This window comes from Ambystoma mexicanum, chromosome 1p, assembly GCF_040938575.1.
Source record: "Ambystoma mexicanum isolate Mex_15411 chromosome 1p, UKY_AmexF1_1, whole genome shotgun sequence".
Taxonomy (NCBI): domain Eukaryota; kingdom Metazoa; phylum Chordata; class Amphibia; order Caudata; family Ambystomatidae; genus Ambystoma; species Ambystoma mexicanum.
The window spans coordinates 140,427,867-140,451,875 of record NC_090921.1 but is presented as its reverse complement, the minus strand read 5'-3'; positions in this window follow the sequence as shown (position 1 = coordinate 140,451,875).

The window sequence follows — 24,009 nt, the reverse complement described above, 5'->3', positions numbered from 1 at the left end:
AGAGATAGAACACACACGGACCCCACTTCCATTAGGATTCAAGGGGGTCGATGGAGCCCGAGTTGGCGAAGACACACAGCACTTCTGAGCACAAACTGCAGAGGAAAAGGTCAGGGTGTGCATTCTCCAATCTATTACTGGATTATGGTGTTGCAGCCAAGGTAAGCCCAAAACCACCTTGTAGGTGGGGGATTTAATGACGTCCAAAGCGAGTTCTTCAAGATGGTTGGCGATCTGAAGAGATAGACCCACTGTGGATTGTCAGAAAGGCCCAGAGGACAAAGGATTTCCATCGATGACTTGCACGGGCAGAGCAGTGGCTCTGGACAGGAGTGGAATCCGATGTACAGAGGCAAATGTTTCATCAATATAATTGCCGGAAGCCCCGCTATCCAACAGAGCAAACACCTCCAAACTTCTGCCAGGTAGCTTGATTCGAATCTTCAGAGTCTGTAGTACCGCAGGTTGCATGGGATGTAGAACTGAACAGAACGTGGAAAGGACTGAAGAAAGAGGGGGACCTGTCGCTGCCTTCCCAATACACGACAGGTCCACTAGTTTTCCGCCTTCTTCTTCTGAGATCGTAGAGGGCACGTACCCAGGAAATGCCCAGCAGCTCCGCAATAGAGACATAGGCGCAACGTTCTTCTCCGTCTTCTCTCTTCCTCTGATAAAGGACCCCTCATAGCTCCTAGTTGCATAGGCTCTGGTCCGGATTCAGTAGACCCGAAAGATCCGACAGGTAAACTGGTTGTTCTGGAACTGCCCTTCTCGAACCGACGTCTCTCAGCCTTCCGTTCTGCCAGTCTCTGATCAATTCGGAGCACCTGCTCAATTAGGAGTTGAAGAGTCTCTGGTTCGGGTATATGGAGTAACTCATCCTTAAACTCCTCTCTTAGCCCACGAAGAAACAGAGTCTTTTGTGTGATTTCAGGCCATTGGGAATCGGTTGCCAGTAGACGGAATCGACTGATGTATGTTATTATGTCGACGTTCCCCTGTTTTAAATCCATCAACTGGTTCTGCGCAGCGGAGGCCAGGTTGGAGGTCTGAAAAACCTCAAGGAATGCTTTTTCAAAAGCTGCAAAGTCGTTCAAAATTGGGCTATTGGTAACCACAAACGGAGTTGCCCAGGCCAGAGCATTGCCCGTCAAATTTCCCAAGATATAACCAATCTTGGCCTTGTCGTTATTGAAATGTGTCGATCTGAAAAGAAAATGGATTCGACAATGATTACAGAATTCTGCTACCCGTCGTGGATCTCCATCAAACTTGATTGGCGTTGTGTGTGCCAAAGATCCTTCCACCTGTGAGGTACTCGGAACCCCTTGGGTTATCATTTGGCGTAGAGTTTGGTTCTCCTGGCGTAAGGCGATCATCTCTGCCCTGAGTGCTTGTAACTCATTCCGCACTTCTTGCGAATCCTCCATCTCAAGGTCTGAAGGCAGGCGTCTCAATCTGTCAAGCTGAGATGTTCGTGAAGACTGCGTACCTGTTTTCCTTGACGTGGATCTTGTTGGGGCCGCCAGACTGCAGTCAGCTGAATGATGAGTGTGTGATTCGGGGAACCCGCCTCTCCACCACCCAAATGGTACAGGGTGGAGGATGGACAGACTCCCAGCGTCACGGAAGGCACTCTCCTGATTAACGTGACGGTGGGACTGTGCAAGCACAGACAGGAGAGGCAACAGTCAGTTTGAAGAGTTGAAACAAGGCGAAGTCCAAGGTGAAGGTCGATGCACCAAGCTGCAGGCGAACTTCGGATAGCTGGTTGAAGATGGGACACCAAGCACCAGGCGGAATCAGACTGAAAAAAGGGGAACCAGATTGGAAGGGAACAAACTGGAAAGGGCCCAAAAGGTCCCAGGGGCATCAGCGGGGAACCCTTGAACCAGGGAAACACAGGGCAAGAACAAGGAACCAAAGAGACTGAAATCAGAACAAGAGGGTCCCAAAAGACCCTGAGCTAAATAGACTCCCAAGCAGACAAAAGGGTAAGCAGGCAACCGGACCCTAGGTAGAACAGGGTACCCCGGTAGACTGAAGGCAGGGCAAGTAGAACAGGATACCCAGGCAGGCTGAATGCAGGGCAAGTAGAACAGGATACCCAGGCAGGCTGAAGGCAGGGCAAGTAGGACAAGGGACCCAAGGTAGGGAAGGGTGCCCAGGCAGGCAGAGGGCAAGGCAGGGTAATAGGAAGCTGGAATCTCAGGAAACCAGGAGCGAGCAACACGAACGAAGCTTCCGCGTTGAGACGCGATTAGCTTCTGTTGCGGTTTCCTTTTATGGGCCGCCGGCACCCGCGAGGCCTGAAACGCAAGCCGTTTCATCTCCGAGCGCCAGCGGACCCAAAACGAGGCTTGGAAGGCAAGCCCTTCAATCTACGGCGCATGCGCGGAACCGAGACAGCGGTCTGCCGCGCATGCGCCGCAGCCCACCAACAGCGGTTCCTGAAGCTCTCCTACTGGCGGCTCCCCAGACGCGAAAGCGCGGGTAGATCCGCCAGGAAGGAGAAGGGAGAGCGATCGCACTGGACCTCGGTCTCCCCAGAAGTGGCGTGACACATTCCACCGTAAGGACACCACAGAAAGCGTGACAGCTGTGGATGGCACAGAACTCCTTTCGGGACCAGTAACACAGTGTACTTCCACCATCACCTTAATCTGCCAAAATGGCGACAGAGAAAGTATTAGATTCCACCTTATCGCTGCACCGCAATTCCAGCTGATTCTTGGGATACCGTGGCTAGAGACGCACAACCCAAAGATAGACTGGCGACCTCAAACCTTACTCTTTTCCACAGAATGCGCCTCTTGTTACGACATCAAATGGATCAAAGGAAGCCCATTGTTAGCTTCACAGGAAAAGATAGCAGGTTTAGGCTTGGTGGGCACTTTACCAGAGGAATACCAGGAATTCCAGGATGTGTTCGCGAAGGAGCAAGCTAATACACTACCACCATATCGAGTTTACGACTGCCAGATCGACCTGCAACCAGGGGCACAAGTAGCGTGCAGCGGCATTTTTGCATTAACCGAGGAAGAAAACACTCATCTACGGACCTACTTGGATCAAGACCTGGCCAATGGCTTCATTAGACCATCTAAGTCACCAGCCGCCTCCCCACTCTTCTTCGTACCGAAGAAAGAGGGAGACTTAAGAACGTGTATTGATTACCGGGCCCTAAATCAAGTCACCTTAAAAAATAAGTACCCGTTACCTCTGATACCAGTATTCATAGACCAGGTGAGACAAGCGAAGATTTTCACCAAGCTAGACTTACGCAGAGCATATCAACAGGTACGCATGAAGAAAGGGGACGAGTGGAAGACTGCGTTCCGTACCCGCTATGGCTTGTACAAATACCAGGTCATGCCCTTTGGGCTTTGCAATGCCCCGGCTGCGTTCCAGCATTTTATGAATGATGTGTTACGGGAACTCCTTGATGTCTGCGTAGTCGTCTACATCGATGGCATTCTGATCTACTCCACCACTCCCCAAGAGCACGTAACCCACGTGCAAGCTGTACTCCACAAACTGCGTGAAAACCAACTGTACACAAAGCTAGAAAAATGCTCCTCCCACGTCACTGAGGTGGAGTTTCTGGGATATGTACTGGCACCGCAGGGGATCAAGATGGACAATAGAAAAGTGGAGGCAATCCTCACTTGGTCCTCACACACGTCTGTAAAGGGAGTACAGAGTTTCCTAGGGTTTGCAAACTTTTATCGACACTTCATACCAGGATTCTCACATATTGTACATCCAATAAAGTCCTTGCTGCGAAAACGGCGAAAGTTCGAATGGACACCAGCGGCGGAAGAAGCTTTCCGAGCTCTCAAGGAAAAATTCACCTCAGCCCCAATTCTGCAACACCCACAGCCCGATTTACCATACATCGTGGAAACGGACGCTTCAGGCATTGCCATGGGGGCCGTATTGTCTCAACAAAATCCTGAAACCGGATGCCTTCCCCCCATTGCCTTTTGGTCAAGGAAATTTTCCCCAGCAGAATTAAACTATGCAATTCCTGAGAAAGAACTCCTAGCTATCAAAAGCGCACTGTGTGAATGGCGCAGGTTTTTCTAGACCGAATCATCAAGTTACATGGATTCCCTACCATAATCGTTTCTGACAGAGGCAGCCATTTTATATCTTGTTTTTGGAAAAAATGTTGTGCTCTGGAAGAGTAGAAGTCCGTCTGTCTTCTAGTCATCACCCTCAAACGGATGGCCAAACCGAGCACACGGACCAGATCATGGAACAGTATTTGCGCTGTCTATTACACCAAACAAGCCAAAGCTGGACAGAAATTCTATGGATGGCAGAGTATGCCTACAACAACTCAACACATTCATCAACCCAAGCAACACCCTTCTTTACTATATATAGTCGAAACCCCAGAATGTCGGTCTACGATCCGCCAGAAAAGATTGAAATGCCCACAGTAAAGAATCTACATGCCAGCATCATGAAAACAGCCAGAGAAGCCAGCAGGAACCTACAGCAAGCCAAAGAAACACAGAAAAGAAACACTGATCGCCATCAACGGAAAGCCCCAGATTATCAAGTGGGAGACTCGGTCTGGCTGGCAACTAGACACATTGCTTTTAAGGGTCCCAAGAAATGTCAGTCTAGATACATCGGCGAGGATACAATAGAAAAGGTAATTAATCCAGCAGCCATGAGACTGGCGTTACCTCAACATATGCTTATACATCCCGTATTTCACGCGTCACTATTAAAACCAGCACACCCAGGAACCCGAACCTCCACACCTCCCGCACCCATACAAGTGGGTGAAGAAGCACCAGAATATGAAGTAAAGAACATATTAGATTCCAAACAAGTACGAAAGACCCTGTATCATTTGATTGACTGGAAGGGGTACAGACCCCAGGAAAGATCATGGGAACCCAGCACGCACGTGCATGCCCCCGGATTGGTGTGGAAATTCCATCGGGACCATCCTGAGAAACCAAAGCCCTCATACACACCATTGAGAGGCATGTTGAAGGGGAAGCCTGTCATGGGTATCGGGTAGGTAGTTGGGGCAAGCTGGGTGGAGGCTTGGGCAGTAGCCAATGGTATTGGCTTTGCCAATGCTTTCCATGTTATGTTATGTAATGTCCTGCCAGTTTAGACAAAGCACATCTCACCTGCCCATCGCTTTCGGGATAGTAACACCATGTCCTGAACTCCAGAAGTTGCCAAACCTCTTTGATATGGATGACTGAAGATGTTGGAGACAACAGAGAGGCACTCTCCTCTTATAGGTCTAACTGAAGCCAAGAGAAAGATAGGCAGGGCAACTGAGTGGCTGCTGATGCAGTAACACTTCCCATACACAAGTTTGTATAATTTGGATTTTAGAATTATTATTATTCTTTTTTTATTATTAGCACTTTGGTTTAAACAGAAAGGAAATCCTTTGGCTATTCAGATAAACATATATATACAAAACGAAAAAAAGAAACAGTAACATCAACTAAACAAGAGGTTTGGCAACTTCTGGAGTTCAGGACATGGTGTTACTATCCCCAAAGCGATGGGCAGGTGAGATGTGCTTTGTCTAAACTGGCAGGACATGACATGACATAACATGGAAAGCACTGGCAAAGCCAATACCATTGGCTACTGCCCAAGGCCGCCTCCCGAGGCTCAGGTCTATGCAGCCAGGACAGAGCTGGAGCACTGTTAGGTCGCCATAGGGTGCACACAAGTGAGGCTCTGGCTCTGATTGGCTTGCATGGGAGGGAAGCGCAGCATCACTGCTTTGTACTCCGGTCTTGGGAAGTGGCTCATGTGATGCAAGTTATGTTCTGCTATCCAGTATTTATACTGCACCCCTTACACCATGGTGGAATTATGGCATCTGAGTCTGACCTTGTCTGAAGTGCTGGCGCACGGAGACCCTGCTAGGGTGTTGCCAGACCTTGGTCTCTGCATAAGAAAGAAGGGGGTTGGGGATGAGGTGAGGGAAACACATTTGGGATGTGGGAAAGGTTGAAGTGATTGTGGAATTATGAATTTGTGTTTTTAACTGATCATTTATCAGTCAGTGTGAGAGAAAATATCCGTGATATACAGCTGGGTTCACAGCAGGGCTTTACTGTATAGCAAGTATCTAGACCAGATCATGCATGGTTCTAGATGTAGTTGGTGTGTGGTTGCGTGATGGACTTGAGAGGCGCTCAAGCAGCCCTATTGGTGTGGAGGCTTTCCCCAGATTCCTTTGTAAGAAACGTTCCCTGTGTCAAGGTGACGACTGGGTTTCTCAAGCATTTGACAGATGTGTCAGCACCAAGAGTTGGACCTCTATAAATATATATATATATATATATATATATATATATATATATATATATATATAAGGATTAATATATAAGGATTACAGAGTCAAAAGAAAAATCCTATACCGGCTACTACAGATCTAGACTCAGAAACAGAAACAAGTGCAGGCTCATCAACCGATACTTCAATCTCAAGTAGTACCAACGAACCTCTTCCAAAATTAAATTTTTTAGAAGAAATGAAACTCCTACATCAAGTAGGGAAGAACACGCAAGGCAGAAATCAGCCAAGGTACACAAGAGGAAGAAAAGACGAGGGACCAGAGGCCAACCCAAAAAAAAGAGGACAGTCAGAAACCCGGCCGACACGCTCTGGCAAGGCCAAAAAACAGAAGCAATAATGTCAACTCAAAACCCACAAGTTGTCAATTTATCAGAGAAGACACTAACTGATGTAGAAATCAACATCTTGTCAAAGGGGCTGTCATTTTGTCCAATATCAAACTTCGACTATGCCCAATGTAGAGTGGACGTGCATCTGTTTATCAGAAAAATCAGATTGGCCAAATTTTTTGCCAACACAAACTACAATGAAAGGTCAAGTAATATGGAACTAGAAGTACCATCTGAACTAACGATCAGAGATATACCTACTCTGTGCACTTTAACCTCATTACAAGAAGAAGACGAGTTGGCAGTAAAATTAGCATCACATGAACCTGAATGGAACACCAATGTACCGGAGGATCTATCCACTAATATACCGGCACCAAGTCTTTTAAAGAAAAAATCAAAATTTATTCCTCCAAATAACAACATGACATATATAGACCTCTTTGAAGACTTTATCATAGACGATTTAAAGAAACTGGCCTCCGTCAATCTAAAACTGAATCACAATGTGACCTCAGACGAACGGACAGCAATAAACAACTTGAAACAAGACAAATCAATTGTCATTCGTCCCTCAGACAAGGGAGGAAACATTGTAATTTTAAATTCAAGTGATTATAAACGGGAGGCCATGCGTCAACTTAATCAAATCAACAACTATGAAAAGTTACCTGCGAATCCATATAAAATGTACAAAACAGAATATGATTTGAAACTGTCCAATTGGCAAGCAATGGGTCTACTAACACAACAAGAAATGGCATTCTTATCAAAATATTTTCCCATCTTACCAATCATACATTTCATTCCCAAGATCCACAAAAGCATGAGAAAACCGCCGGGTAGACCGATAGTCGCATCAATTGACTCCCTACTTGAAAATACATCCAAATACCTGGATCATTTTCTTTTTCCATTCGTTCAAACTCTGCCCTCCTATATCAAAGATACGTCTGATTTCCTCCAGCAGATTGACCAAATACCATGGAAACCAGGATATTTACTTATAACCTTAGATGTCGTGTCATTGTACACATGTATTGAACATCAAGAAGGCATGGAAGCTGTCAGAAGATATCTATCCACCAGATCTCTTAGTTTCAGAGATCATTCACAGATGTTACTGGACATGCTTCTTTACTGTCTTACTCATAATGCCTTCATGTTTGATAGATTACATTACAAGCAATTGTGTGGTACAGCTATGGGTACTACAGTTGCACCAACATATGCAAATTTGTTTATGGGCAACTGGGAGACAAATCTGCTGGCTGATGAAACAATGCATCGATATACCAACAAGGTAGCTTTATGGCGTCGCTACATCGACGATCTGTTTATAATATGGGAGGGCAGTGAATTGGAATGGATGAGTTTCTTCAATACCCTAAATGCGCAGAATGGCAGTCTCAAATTCACCGAACATCATGATCCAACAGAAGTGGTATTTTTGGATATCAAAGTCAAGATCAAAGATGGAGTGATTACTACGGAAACATACCGAAAACCAACTAGTACTAATTCATTACTCCATGCAGATAGCGCACACCCAAGATGCCTTAAAAACAGCATACCATATGGTGAATTTCTACGTATGAAAAGAAATTGTAGCGAGAGTGAAACATTTGAAGAAAATGCAATCAGAACAGCGGCTAACTTTGTAGCAAGAGGCTATAAGAAGTCAACAATCAATAGCGCATTTAATCAGTGTGCTAAACTAACCAGAGGGGCTATCCTAAGAAAAAACAAAGAAAAAAGCCAATTGAAACCACAAGATACAAAAACTGACAATATAAGATTTATTACAACTTACAACAATGGGGCCAGAGAAATCCAAAAAATTATAGGTAAACATTGGTCAATACTAAAGAAAGATTTGGATATTAAAGAGCACATCCAGCCAAATGCAAGTGTAACATTCAGGAAGGCCAAATCATTACAAACAGAACTGTCGCCAAGTCTTTATATTACTCCTGTTCAATCTACAACTCAGTGGCTAGCAAGCAACCAAAATGGTTTTTACAAATGCACTAAATGCAAAGCTTGCAAATATGGGATTTCTCTCAAACATTACATACACCCGCGGACAAAGAGAAAGATTATGATAACTAAACACATTACCTGTTCTACGTCTTACGTAGTGTATGCAATTACATGCGACTGTAACCTCTGGTACATCGGAAGCACAAAGTTGGAAGTGAAACTACGTGTGTTGCAACACCTTCGGGCCATCAAAAATAAAGATCCGTCTTATCCTCTCGCAAAACATTTTGAAGAAAAGCACAATGGTGATATATCATCTTTAAAATATTTTGGAATAGATAAAATATCCCCACACCCAAGAGGGGGCAATCGGGAAAGAAAATTGCGACAAACAGAATGTAAATACATTGTGGATTACCATACTAAAAACCCGGGAGGTCACAACAAAGATGAAGAACTTTACACCTTTGTGGGGGAATAGAACTTCCTCGGAATGATTTATGTTTGAGTTAATACTTTTCTATACAGTGCCCATATGTATTCATAATACCCTTTCTTGGACATAAGATTTGGTTTTAAACAAGTATCAATGTTTGTATACATTGTTGTAAAACAAATGGTTTTAACAATTTTCTAAGAAGCTTCCGTAAATATATTGTGATATGTGTGTTAAATTACAGATCTCCATTTTTAACATTTACTAGTCCACGTTTTAAACATCTATGCATTTCAATCAATGTAGATCCTGGAAACATGATGAACAAAATACAATCAATGAAAGAGTACACCATTATAGGATATTATACCTATAGGTGAATAGTCATATAATGGGACTGATCCATTACTAAGGATATTAATTTTAAAGTGCTAAGCGGTAATTCAATTAAAGTATGAAATTTTGTCATTACTGTCCATCATAAGAAATTATGAATGATAATCACGTATTAATTGTATGCCATATAAAATGCAAGCACTATGCACTTTATTGAGGCGATCATGGAAAATAATATTTACTATCATTAATCTTTCCTTTTTTGTATAAAAACAGTTACATGACAGTTCATCTAACTTAAGACCATATTAATTTTTGCACTATATATCCATATATCAATGATGGAGAGCAAATAATAATGGCGTCAAATATATGCAAAACTATAAAATTGCTTTCAATTTCTAGCATCGTGCACTTTAAGCACAATGCACTTTAAGGCCACAATACATCATGCACCTTTTAGCTATGACAACTGTGTAGAGTATATGCAAAAATATTATAATATTGCTCCAAACCTCTATTACTGTGCACTTTAGGCACCATGCACTTTGAGGTTATGATCAAATAGTACATACTTTACGGTTTCCTAATAGAGCAATTTTATTTCGAGAACTATGCACTTAAAGCACAGTGCACTTTAAGGTCTTATGCACTTTATGATCATGACATCAATGTGTAAGTATATGCAAGATTATATCATGGCTCTTATTCCCTGGCACTATGCACTTCCAGCACCACGCACTTCAAGGTTAAAGTCAAGTCAATTTAAAACAACTCAATCATATGATTTGGAATTCAATTATAAACTACAGCCATGTACAGCTTATGTATCTAAAAGAAAAGACATTTTTTTCGAATGAAATGTATAAACAACTGAAATGATGTCAACACAAGATGCATGATAAAACTGCCAATATACATTACAAAGAAACATTTTCAACATGGCACCCATGGTAACCAGGTCCAATGCTATGCATTTCTTCACATGAAAGTGAAGAGGGACTATAACATCAGAAAAATGTTAAAAGGAGATACCTGTTTTCTATGTTTACAATCCGACGAAGCCCGGAAGGGTGAAACGCGTAATTGTTTGTTCTCTCCTGAAACTGCTTGTCCACCGTGTTTTTCAAGGCAAAATAAAGGACGTATGATGGAGATCCTTCTTTGCATCTGGTGCATTTTTATTTGGGAGAAGAGTGCCGCCTAAAAAGCTGTGAACAGCTTTTCTTTTTTGTTTTCTTTCCCTTCGATATATATATATATATATATATATGGGGAAGAAATTAGGTCAGAGGTACTGATTAGGGCGAGGAGACATCATGAGCATGAGAAGTTGATGAGGGGAGGGTTTTGCCTCCCGCTTGGAATGATGTATTCTTCACCCCAATGGCTGAACATTGTGGGCAGACGGTACCCCAATAAGGTTCCAGTGAATACCTCCTTCTTCTTGAGTCCAAAGATAATTCAACGACTGGCATGGATTCACATGCTCATGAATATTGCATGTCATCAGGCTGGGACTCCTCAGTAAAAGAAAAAACAGATTTGCTTTCACTTACAAACTGTATTTCTCCTTTAAACCAATCACTGTCCTCTATGTCATACTGCCCCATCCAATGATAGTCCTCTCCATAAGCCCCTCCTCTGGCAGCCATCTTCAGATTTGGTAAGCACGCAAAGTGTCAGTATGACCAAGAAGAGCAGCAGAGGGGTCAGAGGGAGTGTTTAAGTTGTGAATCCATGCCAGACCTATGCTGGAGAACTATAGTTACAGGTAAGCAACTTGTTCCTTCTCCAGCATGGGGCCCGGCATGGATTCACATGCTCATGAATAATGAATACACAGCAGTACAACATTAAACAATCACTGGAGGTGGCAAGGCTCAACAGAAACAACTACTCTTACCCCTCAAGCAAACAGGTTCCATAGCACTGCTTGGCCGACTCTTGACTCCTACCTGGAATCCTTGTTGACGCAGTAGAATTTCATGACAGTGTGCGTGGACCTCCATGTAGCAGCCCTATAGATGTCGAGCAGGGGCACACCAGACAGGAATGCTGTTTTTGCAGCGATCGCTCTGGTGGAGTGGTCTCTCAAGCGGCCAGGCAGCAGTCGGTTAGCCAACTGATGACAGTGCGTGATGCAGCCGGAGAACCTTCTTGAGATTGAGGCATTGGACAAGGCCTTCCCATGGTTCACAGGACCAAATTTCACAAACATCTGTGAAGTCTTCTGAAAACTCTTTGTGCGCGTCATGTAGAACTTGAGGGCACGAGCAGCGTCCAGCGACTGCAAGTCCCTTTCCGCCGGCGACAAAGGTTTTGGGAAAAAAACAGTTAACACCAAGGCTCGCTTTGGTGGAATTCTGACGGAACCTTCGGCATGAAGGAGGGGTACATACAGAGCACCACCCTCAATTCACAGAAAGACAGGTATGGCTGCTTGCAGCATAGGGCCTGGATCTCACCTACCCTTGAAGGTGGGCACCTGGCCACATGTCCTCACAATCTACAAAATTAAAGATAACAAGCCCCGTCAGGGAATGAGACCAAGAGGGGGTTGCAAGGATAACAAACTTTATATAAAATAAAGTATGCAAGCAAAGAACTCTGCTGCCCGAGAGCGCTCTGCCAAAATCTACACTGGCAGCACATTATCAAGAGCAATTTCTTCATTACTGACATCATCATATAATGTACAAAATCATTGTGTGGATTGGAAGGGCCGTATGGCACAGCCTGCTCTAGAGGGGATGCCAGGCTGCAATTGGCTGCTGCTTTCCAGTCGATTAGGTGGCATGTGGGTCAGCTGGGCTCATCTCTGCAGTGAAGGTCAGAACAAATGTGACAAATTACTAACTGTATCAGCTAAACAACAGGAACTAATAATAAGAGAATAATGCTGAACATAAAAATCCTTGCATGATTGGGGATACTTAGAGAAAATTGATTAATATGTTGGCATTCCAACCTCTACATTCAGGGCTTCATTGATACCAGGGCTCCGCTCTCAGCTATCTGCCCCTGGGGGTTTGATCTACTATTTATGTTCCCTGATGCCTCATGTTACAGACATGTGTTGGTTTAAAGAGAATATACTGTTACACAGGATTATGTTTTATGGTGGGTGTTTTGGAATGGTCACTATGAGTGGGGCAGATGTGTATCAATATGAAAGAGAAAGAGAGTGGGGGGTCCAGGACTGGTGGGCTCTGGTCTGATGAGGTGGGGGTTGAGAGGGCAGGAGCAGTTTAGTGAAGATGGATGGGCACTTGTGCTGGGTCCTGCTTCGATCTCACGTTCTGCTGAGAGCACATTCTGTGGAAGTGATACTAAACAATTGCAACAATAAATGGGTGGACCTACGTGAGAACAAGGTTCACACAGGACTGGCGGGGTGGCAATGTCTTGGGCTCTCTGCGAGCGAGGTGCTGGGGAAGGGAGAGCTGGTTTTCAGAGGGATGATTTTTGGGCCTTGTAGAAAAGATGGCATATACGTCAATGCAAAATGGCATCTGTTTTCGGGCCTGTGAGCATCGCTAGTCATATAAGTCTGCGTGTTCTATTATAAGAGGATGTGCCATGGGGGTGGGTGTCTCTTCCCCCGTTGGCCTACACATGATCTACTTACCGCGGGAAAGGCTAGGGGGTGGGATAGGAGCATCTCCTCCCCAACATTCCCCACTTTCGTTACTCCTAAAGTAATGAATACCCTTCCCCAGTATTTCTACGTTCTTCAGCCCGTTTTACTGCTTCGTCCCATGCAGGGGTACCTTTAACGGGCATCCATGCTCTACACACACTTATTAAACTCTCCCCACGTTGTGCTTATTCTTCAGGAGTACATGTCATATGAATACATCCCCATCCCCATCCAGGTCAACCCACACCTCCTTGTAATTTTCGAGATCCTGGGGCTGTTTGATAGTAGTATGATAATACTTATATAACTCATCCCCTGTATGGTATATGGCCACCATGCAGAATTTGGGCTCATAATTCTCAACTGTTTGCACCTGAGCATCCCTAGTATCATGAAGCACTTTGTTATTAACGTTCTTATTGCTGATTGTCACCATCATCATCATCACACTATTTGGCACCGATTTTGTGCAGCACCGGAGTCCTATCTGGCACACACAGAAGATCAGCAGGAAGAACACAATGGTGGGTATCAGCATCTTCATGATTGTCCCAAGCCACAAAAGTACCCAGCTGAACGCCATATTGAACCAGTCATTTTCTTTGACTCCTCCTTCTTTTCTCATTTTCACACCAAGTTCATGTACTGCTGTGATCACATGTGATAGTGTCCCGTTTTCAGTGTCTGTAGAAGGTAGGAATGTGCAACATGAACTCCCGATTTTCTTGCAAACACTATCTTCCATAGCAGTGAGAAGGTCTAACACATAGCGATTCTGCATTGTCATTAGTCAGAGGGCTCTTAGTTCCACTTCCACCTTCTTCAGTGTCATTTGCCAGCTGGATGAGCTCTCATCTCACTATATCCAACCATTTGGCATTTGCACTTGTCTGGCGACTGGCACAAGTGATGCAAAAAAGGTCTCTGCTGAGTTAAAGAGTTTGTATTCATCGGTATCTGTGCAAGGAGGTCAGAGGACTCTTATAGGTAGTTGGAGGCACGCTTCTTCCGGAACAAGTGATCGCCTTGCTCTTCGTCGGGGAATATGCGAAAGATGGGGCATTTCGCTTCGGTCAGTTGAGGTGCCCTTGGTCATTCTTGAGGCACCGCTCCCCCCTTTACATGCTCTTCCAGTATCACCAGCAGTGCAGAGTGCAGTGTTGCAAGCGTACAGTAGCCCCTCCACGATGGTGGGAGGTGCAAGTATGCCTGTTTGCCGCACACCCAATAAAAGTCCATTATGGCAGCAGTGCCTTTCTGAAGATCAGGGATGATGAGGGTTATGTTGCAGCGTGTTTTAGAACCCATGGACACTTTTCCTTCCCCATAGAAACAAAGTTTGTCGTTTTCTTCCTGCTGGACCTTGATCAGCTTTTCAAGCGCTGTGACCAATGTTAGTTTGATGATATGCTCTGTCCATATCTGTGCACATGTCTTGTCCATTCATTCCAGTCTTTGATCTGACAAGCCACGCAGCCATTCAGCCTTGCACATGTATGTTGACTCTTGACATTTTTTTTCCGTGGAGATTGTGCCCTCTATTGCCAGGATGGGTTCTTTGAAACACTTTGGACCTTGCAATCCTTCTTTGCCAATCTTTTCGTCTGGCGGGAGGAGTTGCAATCTTACTGTGCGTGCCTGAAAGGAGCTCTTTATCCTGCAAAGTGCGAGGTGGATGAGACATTGGGCGTCTACTAAGGGGGCTTCTTGAGGCACTAAAACCTTGGGTGTCCCAAAAGCATGCAGTATTAAGTAACACACATAGCAACTGCCATTAGCTGTTTTCCTTTTGCACTCATATCAGAATACCAACTGTTAGATTGTCCTGGATGACGAAGGTCCTCAACCATGTCTAATCCCAACCCATGGTAGGCATCGTATCTGTGTTGACGTGCCTGTCTTTTCTTTCTTTTATTATGCAAAAGAGATTGGGCCATATTATAACTCTCCCGGTATGGGAACAACAGTGGCAGTAAACCCACCGCCACCATTGTTTCCATGCCGGGCGATCACAACTCCTGCAGGCAGAGGCATCAAACCCGCCATGTCTGACCTGGCGGGTTTAACACCGCCCGCCTGCAGGCGGACGAGGAAACACCAGCACCATCACGAGATGGTGCCGGTGTTTCCATGATCCCCATCCCCATGGGAATGGGGATTAACACCATTCCGCCTCCGGAATTCCCGGGACACCGGGGTTGTAATTCCCCAGTAATTTCGGGAGTCACGGAGGCGGAATGGTTATACGGGTCTGGCGGTAACCAGGCAGTTTTACCACCTCTGTTACCGCCGGACTCGTAATGAGGCCCATTGTCTTTTTCCTGTTAACCCTTTACACAGTGTACCAGTAGTACATAGTGAATCTTGTACAGTTGTGGGTTGCTGTCTGTAAATTGGGAAAATACCAGTATGCATATTTACATTAGTATCTGTGGTTTCTTGTTGGTACACCTGAGTAGGGGGGTGGGGGGACTTAATCTCACATTGGACACTGGGGTGTGGAACACATTGTACATTTCTCTAAGCGTCGAGGTAGATACTATATTAGGCTGTGAGATAGCTTGTGAAACTGTAAACATGGTGGGGATGGTAACTTCACAGTTAATGCAATAGATGTGCTTTCAGTTCCGTTATCCATAAATAGTCCCATTTCTGGGGTCCCGTTGGTAGCATTCTTGTGACCTCACATAAAACACAAAATGTGCTCAATTTATCACCCACAAGCAAACGGACTGGTCGAGAAAATCAACTGCCTTCTTAAGAATAGGTTATAAAAACATTCCCACTCCATAAAAAAGAACTTGGTGTACTGCTTGCTGCCATTCAATCAATTTATTTAGTAATTCTGCGTGTTGTACTGGGGATCCATCAGCCCTCCTGAAAACACTCCTTCTCCATTTGGATAGTCCAGCATGTACCGTAGTGGTCACGTATGCCGAATCAGACTATATTGTCACAGCACACCCTTTAGCAGCATGGAGGGCTTCAAATAATGTCACTAGCTCTGTGGCTTGGGCGGAATAATGCATGGGCAAACGTTTCTTAACCAGTACCTCGTAGTCCCCATCTTCCAATCTCACTACTGCTGCTCTGACATGTTTTTCACCTGTTTATTGGCAAATGGATGCTGATCCATCTACGAAGAACACTTCTCCTTTTTGCAGTACTGCAGTACATTTTCCCTAGCTTTAGGACTATTATCTCCTTCTCCCTCATAGGTGGCACAATCATGCTCTTGCATATCCTTCACAGTGCATGGCTCTGTAAGGAACGTGGCATGGTTTACTGTAATGGATATTGGGGCTAGAGAGTATTATCTCGTAGGCGGATGCCCTTTGTGTGGTGAGAGTGAATTTTGACCTTTCAAGTATGGCGAACAGGGAGTGTTCGACGTACAGGGTGAAAGAGCACCCCATGACAATTGTTGAGCTCTTTTAAATAGCAAACATAGCAGCTGCGAGCGCCTGTTCGCAAGCAAAGTGACCCTGCATTAATGAATCGCGTGTGCCACTGTGATATGCTAGTGGTTTGTGACCCAAGGAGGTTTTTTGTGTCAGCACTGCTGTCATCATGGTCCCATTGCAGTGCGAGAACAGGTAAAATTCCCACTCATAATAAGATGTGGCTAGGACTGGGGCCGTGCTGATCAATTCTTTTAGGCTATCAAATGCTGTCTGAATTTCTGCTGTTCAGGTTATATGAGTCTTGTCTTGCTGTGCTGATTTTAAACCTTGCAAGAGGGGCCTTGTGTAGGCAGCATAATATAATATCCATGCCCTACAGTAGTTGCATATTCAGAGGAACTTCTGCATATCCTCAACAGTGTGTGGTCTGGCTGAGGCACGTACTGTTGCCGCCCTGTGGGGTATTATTCTCTTGCCATCTTTGAAATCAATTGGCCCAAGTACAGGACCTCAGTCAGACAGTATTGCAGCTTTTTCTTGCCTACTTTGTACCCCTTGTGGGCAAGTAACTGGAGAAGGACAATAGAATGTCTTCGACAGCTTTCTTCACTTTCGCTACAGACTAGAAGGTCATCTATGTATTGAATGACTGTGCTCAGGACTTGAATATTGCCGAGATCTTTGTGTAATATCCTGTTAAAGATGCTGGGGCTCTCAAAGTACCCCTGGGGCAATCAACGGTGTTCATACCGCTTCCCACCCAGTGTAAATGCTGGTAGATATTGTGATCCTACTTCTAGGGGCATTGAGAAGAAGGCATTTTTCAAATTGACCACGGTAAAATGAGTGGCCTGTTTGGGATGCTACACAAAATGGAAGAAGGATTCGGGACAAGAAGGAACTCCTTTTGGACGCTATCATTAAATGGGCACAGGTCCAGGTTCGTACACCATGACCCCCCTGTCGTTTTCTTAATCAGATACACAGCCGTGTTGCATGCGGAATTGGAGGGGACAATTATCCCTTGCTGGAGTAGTGCACTTAGGGATTCATGAATCCCTTCCTCTTATTCTCTCGACAGTGGTTATTGCTTGACCCTGGGTAATATCGCTCCTGGCTTTAGGGTAATCTTTACAGCGGTCACTTCTCTCAATAGTCCATCATCTTGAGGGTTTGTGGTTCACAGGTGAGGGGGCACTTGTTGCATATCTGTGTCATAGTAGGAATGTGGTGCACTGACGGCAGCCATGAGGGGGCTTGGTACTTTTCTGTACTGTAACATCACTTCACAGGGGATGCTAATTTCCAAAATAATTTCCCCCTCATTGTTGTCATCAGTGAACAGTTCCTCATCGGTTAACTTGTGCAATGGTATGTTTCAGTCAATGCACAAACTGTGCATCATTCGCATCCATGCATGTCCATCCCTATTTCCACTACTCTCCTTGCAGACACTTTTACTCCTTCTAGTGATAAAATTATGCCAGCAACCACATTGGGGGCAGCTACAGGGCAGAACACAAAATCAGAGGGCGCACCCTCCATTCTTTCCTGGTGAGCTCAGGCACTGCTCAAGCCAAGACCCGGATCCTGTACACGAACATGCCAGGATTTACTGGTACCCCCTTACCTTCAGTTCATTGGCCATTGTATGTATTAATAGCATTGCCCTGAGGGGACACATGCCTGGGGTGGAGCAAACAATCCCTTGGCCGGTGAATGATACGGTCATGTTTAACTTGCTGAGCAAATCTCGTCCCAATAAATTGACTGGGGACCTTTTATAGTAGAGAAGAGGTGCCTGCACTGTTTTTCCCACTATGTTGACATCCAAATCTTCTGTATATGGAACCATTACTACAGCCCCAGAGAACCCTTGCATTTTGAGAATTTTGCCAGACAACGGAAAATCACCTTTAGATATGCATGACTTCTCCGCACCGAGTCCACCATAAAGATTAACTGTTTGTTCCCTATTTCCTCCCCCACCAGTGATTCCTCTTCTGGATGTAAGGTAGTGGATAGGACCGGACACGCAAGTGCTCTCTGTGGGCTGTCCTAGTCAGGGTGAGTGTCTGTCCAGGGGCAAGAGAAAATATTTTCACTGAGCACACACGCCCCTTGGTAGGGTGCCAGTGAACCGATTGGGTTGGTGGCGAAAGGATTGTTGTGCCGTTGGGTCATCTGGTTAGGGTGCTCTTGCTGTGATTGCATGTTGTAAGGGGGGTGACCGAGTATGTTGTAACCAGGTGGTAGTGGGGGCTGGTGCGCATATTGCAGGGGTTGCTCATAAACTCCTTGTGGAAGGCCATGTGGGCTCCCAGGATGAGGAAGTCCATATTGAGGTGGCCTGTATTGGTAGTTTCCACATTGCCTGCTGCAGCATTCCGGCAGGAAGTGGCCCCACCTCTTGCACGACCAGCATTGTCCTAGATTCCCTCCTCTGGACCCTTGCCCCGCATATCCTCCTCCTCTCTGTCCACAGAGCCCACCTCGTCCTTTTGCAGGCCTTCCTTGCCACTGGGGTCCCATGTACTGTTGTTATCCTCCCCACTGCTCCTACCTATTGTCTGTTCATACTGCAGCCATCCTTGCCTGTGTTGCTTCAGACACACCTCCCTCCTCCCCTTGCTGCTCTGAAGGAAGAGCTGCTGCGACAGCCACGACCTTCACCAATTTTGTCTGCACTTGTTTCGCTTGTTTAGCTAATCTCCTCTGAATTGTCTCTTTTTCTCTTTCTTTGTCCTCCTACAGGGGTTTACTGGCCAGCCTTTGGCTTCTATCCAGGCTATTTTATCAAGGGCCTTCTGTACTTCCTTTGGGAGGCCTCACTTAATGATGAAATAAAATAGGGAGGTACACTGGTCCCATGCGGTGCCTGTCTCCGTGCGCCACATCTCCTACACTCGAAGAATGAACTGTGCAGTACCTTCCTCATCCCCCATAATGCACTGCAATAGGGAATGAAAATTGGGGGTGTCGGGGAAGGTCCTATGCAGGGCATCCCATACTTGTGCTCGAACATTATTGAATGATTCCCCTTCATGAGTGTCGTTACTTATGGTCACCCCTGGGAACCCTGCTTTCACCTACACCAAGGTTGTCTAATATACGGGCCGCGGGCCACAATGCGGCCCTCCAAGCCATTTGACGTGGCCCGCGAGGCTGAAGAAACGAACAAAGCAACCATAAAGCATCAAGCCGGCATTGGTTGTGATTTCCATTGGTTGAGAAACAACCAATGGAAATACTGTTGCCATGTAAGGCATGTCATTTGGGAAAAATAAATACTTGTTTCTCAGCCAATGGAAATCACAGCACGTAATGTGTGTGGGTGGAGTGAAGGGCCTACAGCGCCACCTTCACACTTCTGCAGCAGCCTGCGTGTGATTCAGCAGCCGAGGCCTGCATATGGTAAGTTTTGTTAATGTTTGTCGTGCGGACCCAGTTAATTTATTTATTTCTGCAATGTTTGTCGGTACGGTACCCGATCAGCATTGCAGAAATAAATAAATTAACAGGGACATGGCAGAGGACTGTTACTGTCACTGGTGACCCCTGCAAGGGGGCATCAGAGGCAGTTACAGGCCTCAGCCACGGCCCGGTTTATTTATTTATTTGGGCAAAGTTTGTCGGATTCAATGGCACGATTTATATATTTATTTCCGCAATGTTGGTTGGGTACGGTACCCGACCAGCATTGCATAAATAAATCACCTGGGTCGTGGCAGAGTAGCGGTACGTGGTGGAGGACTGTTACTGCATCTGGTGACCCCTGCAAGGGGTCACCACAGGCAGTTACAGGCCTCAGCCACGGCCTTGTTTATTTATGGATTTGGGCAATGTTTATCAGGTCCGTGGATCTGATTAATTTATTTATTTCTGCAATATTGGTCGGCTACCAACATTGCAGAAATAAATTAATTAATCAGGTCCACAGACGCGGCAAACATTGTCCAAATGAATGAATAAACCGGGCCGTGGCAGAGTAACGGGACGTGACGAAGGACTGTTACTGCCTCTGGTGACTCCTGCAATAAATAAATAAACCGGGCTGTGACCTGTAAACCCGGTTTATTTATTTATTTGGGCAATGTTTATCAGGTCCGTGGACCTGATGAATTAATTTATTTCTGCAATGTTGGTCGGCTACCAACATTGCCGAAATAAATAAAGAAACCGGGTTTACAGGCCTCGGCCACTTTTCAGGGGTCAAATAGCCGCAGTAGGATCCACCACATGGACCCCAGTCAGGTTACTTAGGGGGCATTATTTTTGCATGAGCAATTGTAAGAACATACGCCTTCAAATCACCAGGTGTCCAATGCCAGTTTTATGTATTGGGGGGTCACAGTCATAATATTGCGATTGTTTAACGTCTTTATTCAGTGTCCTGCCAGCACATGTGATGCATCATTGGGTTTTTACATGAGCTATAACAGGTCTTCTCTGACATATTCTCAGTTAAAGGGCTAACTGGGCTGTGAGTTGTATTGAATCATGTATGTTCATGAGCCCCAATACTTGCGTCCTGGGGGGTGAAGAATGCGAGTGTGGGCAAGGTCACCACGGGGGTGAGCTGCAGGCTGTGGCCATTGGGTACTCGGGTCAGCTGCCTCCCTTGGCCACCTGGTCTACCCCAAGCTGGTCTAATCTCCTGCCTTTGGTGATGGATTCTTCCAAAGGAAATGTATTCGGTCCTTCAGCAGTGATCACTTTGTAGCCTGCATTACCATCCAGACTACAACAAGACTACGCATAACGGGGAGCCTGGGAGAAGGGTACCGCTCAGCTGTCGCACCACCTGTGGGTTAGGTCTGGCATTGACCCGATATATCGCCTACTCCACCACGAGAGGGTTTCTCGTGCACATCTGACCCTGTCACAAGACTCAGAGTGCCCACTTTCATTCAAAAGTCTGTATATTCTGTGTCTTCAGGTGCAGAGGTATGTTATTTTAATGAGTTGAATTTGTAGTGTAGTAGACCTTGGCTGGACAGTCGTATAACGGTACGGTTGCCGTTTGAATGCTTCTTTGTCAGCTCATGCCCCTCCTGAAGATTATAACCCATCCTCGGCCCAGGTTACCCTATATACCAGTACCCGACCAATATTGCAGAAATAAATTACCTGGGACGTGACAGAGGAGTGGGACGTGGCGCGGAGGACTGTTACTGCCGCTGGTGTCCACTTGAAGGGGGCACCAGAGGCAATTACAGGTCTCAGCCATGGCCCGGTTTATTTATTTATTTTTATCTGGGCAATGTCTACTTTCTATATATTAACTGTATATATTAATTGTGCAATACTTCCCTTCTCCTACACCCGGTATGATTCATCTGCTTGTGCAATATTGAACCTTCTGTTAAGTGAGGGGCTGCGAGGTAATTTTTTCCTCTCCCCTAATTAAGGTTATTGAAGGGGTATTGAAGGGTATTCTACTTTGAGGATGACTTTTTGGGGACTTGAGGCAGGGTCCCCCTGCTGCCCCTCCATTGGATGAGGATACTGAAATATTTAGTACCCCCACCGCAAGAGACTCACCAGTGGCTATTACTGTACCCATTGTTGAGCCTGTGGGTGCTCACGTTTCCCACTTGTCACTTGGTGATGATTCTTTAGCATCATCGGCCAAAGATGATGATAAAACATGGCTGAAAGTCCTGTTAGATCGGAAACTGAAACCCCTCTTTTCACCAGTGCTATGGAAGTGGTTTAAAGTGGAATTGATATATAGTTTGCCAAAGAAGCATCGTGAAAATAAATTGCGCCTCCCCACTTATGCGAATCAACATATAATGACATTATGTGTACTGGTTAATAGCCTTGCCTTTAATTTGCAGCAATAGAAAGCTGCCATATGTATTGGTCACACTGCACAGGCAGCATCAATCATTAACACAGAAGTAATGAATGTGTATTACCGAGATGAACTGGCATATCTATCGGGCACACTGCACAGGCTCAGGCAGCACCAATCATGCTTTGTACAGGACAATGCTGGCCAAAATTGGGAACAGCCAGCATACACATGTTGCTACAGAGGCATATTTTGGGCACAACCAGCAGGCCAATGTGTTACATCAGTGACAGTGCTGTTTTACACGGTGGACACAGTGATCATTAAAATGTGTTGTGTTCTACAATGTTGTTGTCTGCTGTTGGTGACATGGAATGTTCATGTTCCCCTTTAGAACTGATGGTAAACTTATGGCTTTTTGGTCACTTTTCCTGCTGTAAAATGCACCATTTCAGCTCCATATTTGGAAAATATCTTGGGGGCCAACCCCCCCAAACCCTCCCTAGATCTTTATAGCTCCCTCGCTACGCTTGGTCGCCCCCACTATTTGAGAAAAATATCAGCACATACACACTGAAAGAAATCACAAGCAACTAACCTTTGATCACTGTCCTGACACCCGAAGCTATCTTTGGGACTGCATGGCCATCACTGCCTGTGATGCTATTGTGTCAAAGGTCACACACCTTTGCTTTTTAATATACTGCTTTGGGTGAAGTGTTGTTGGCTTTTGGCTCGCCGGCCCACCGGGTGAAAAAAGTTTATACTTCGTCCCCACATTCAAAAATGTTGGACAAGCCTGACCTACACTGTGTTGGCTTGATCTCCTATTGCTGATACTTTTAATATCCCCTATAGCAAGGGGCAACCCTGCCGTATTTTTCTCAAAGGCATAGATCCATTTCTCTGCACCCGCCGGGAGTGGGGGGAGGGACTTGAGGAGATTTGTTTTGTCCATCTGTGCCCTGGGTACATAGTGGGGCCGCCCGCTCCCTTATGGGTGAGAGGTAATTTAGGTTCCCATCCTGTTTCAAAGCCTTCCCTCCCATGTCTCTCCCAGCCTAGATGAGGCCCATTGCACCTGCTGTATACCTCCAACGGCACCGTCTTCCGATTCATCAAAATTACTCCTGTACTCTTCATCCCCCATCGAGGCCACAGTGTCATATCCCAAACTATAGGTTTCCCCTTCTCGTTCTACTCGTACTGCCCGTATGGGAGCACTGTCGCTCCCAAAGAGGAAGTCTGCCGATTTCCACTCATCTTCGGTTATTGGAGGGGTATCTCTTAAGGTTTGGGGCCCTCCCTCCGATACTCATGTTGCTTCGCACACTGCACGTAATCGACCCAATTCGGTACGAGTTGTGGTTAATGCCACCTTAAGATCTTGGGTACTCACTCCAGTGTGGGCGGCGATGGTGGTAGATGGGTCATACAGAGGGGTGGGACAGTACCAGGGGTAACGGGTGTACTGTCCCCTGATACATATGTTGGGTTTGTATACCCTTCTTCTGGCCTTGTGAGCAATGGGTATATTTTCCTGGGTTCCTCCTCCCCCTTCTCCTGGTCTCCCTCACTTCCCCTCATCACTGCTGGTGCTTCTGATGCTTTTTCCCTCTCAGTTGGGGCAGGAGTTTCTTCGATCATTCTCCACAAATCTAACACCTCCCTTCTGTTTTGGAGCTGTTTCCCTTTGTACTTTGTTGTCAGATACGTGGATA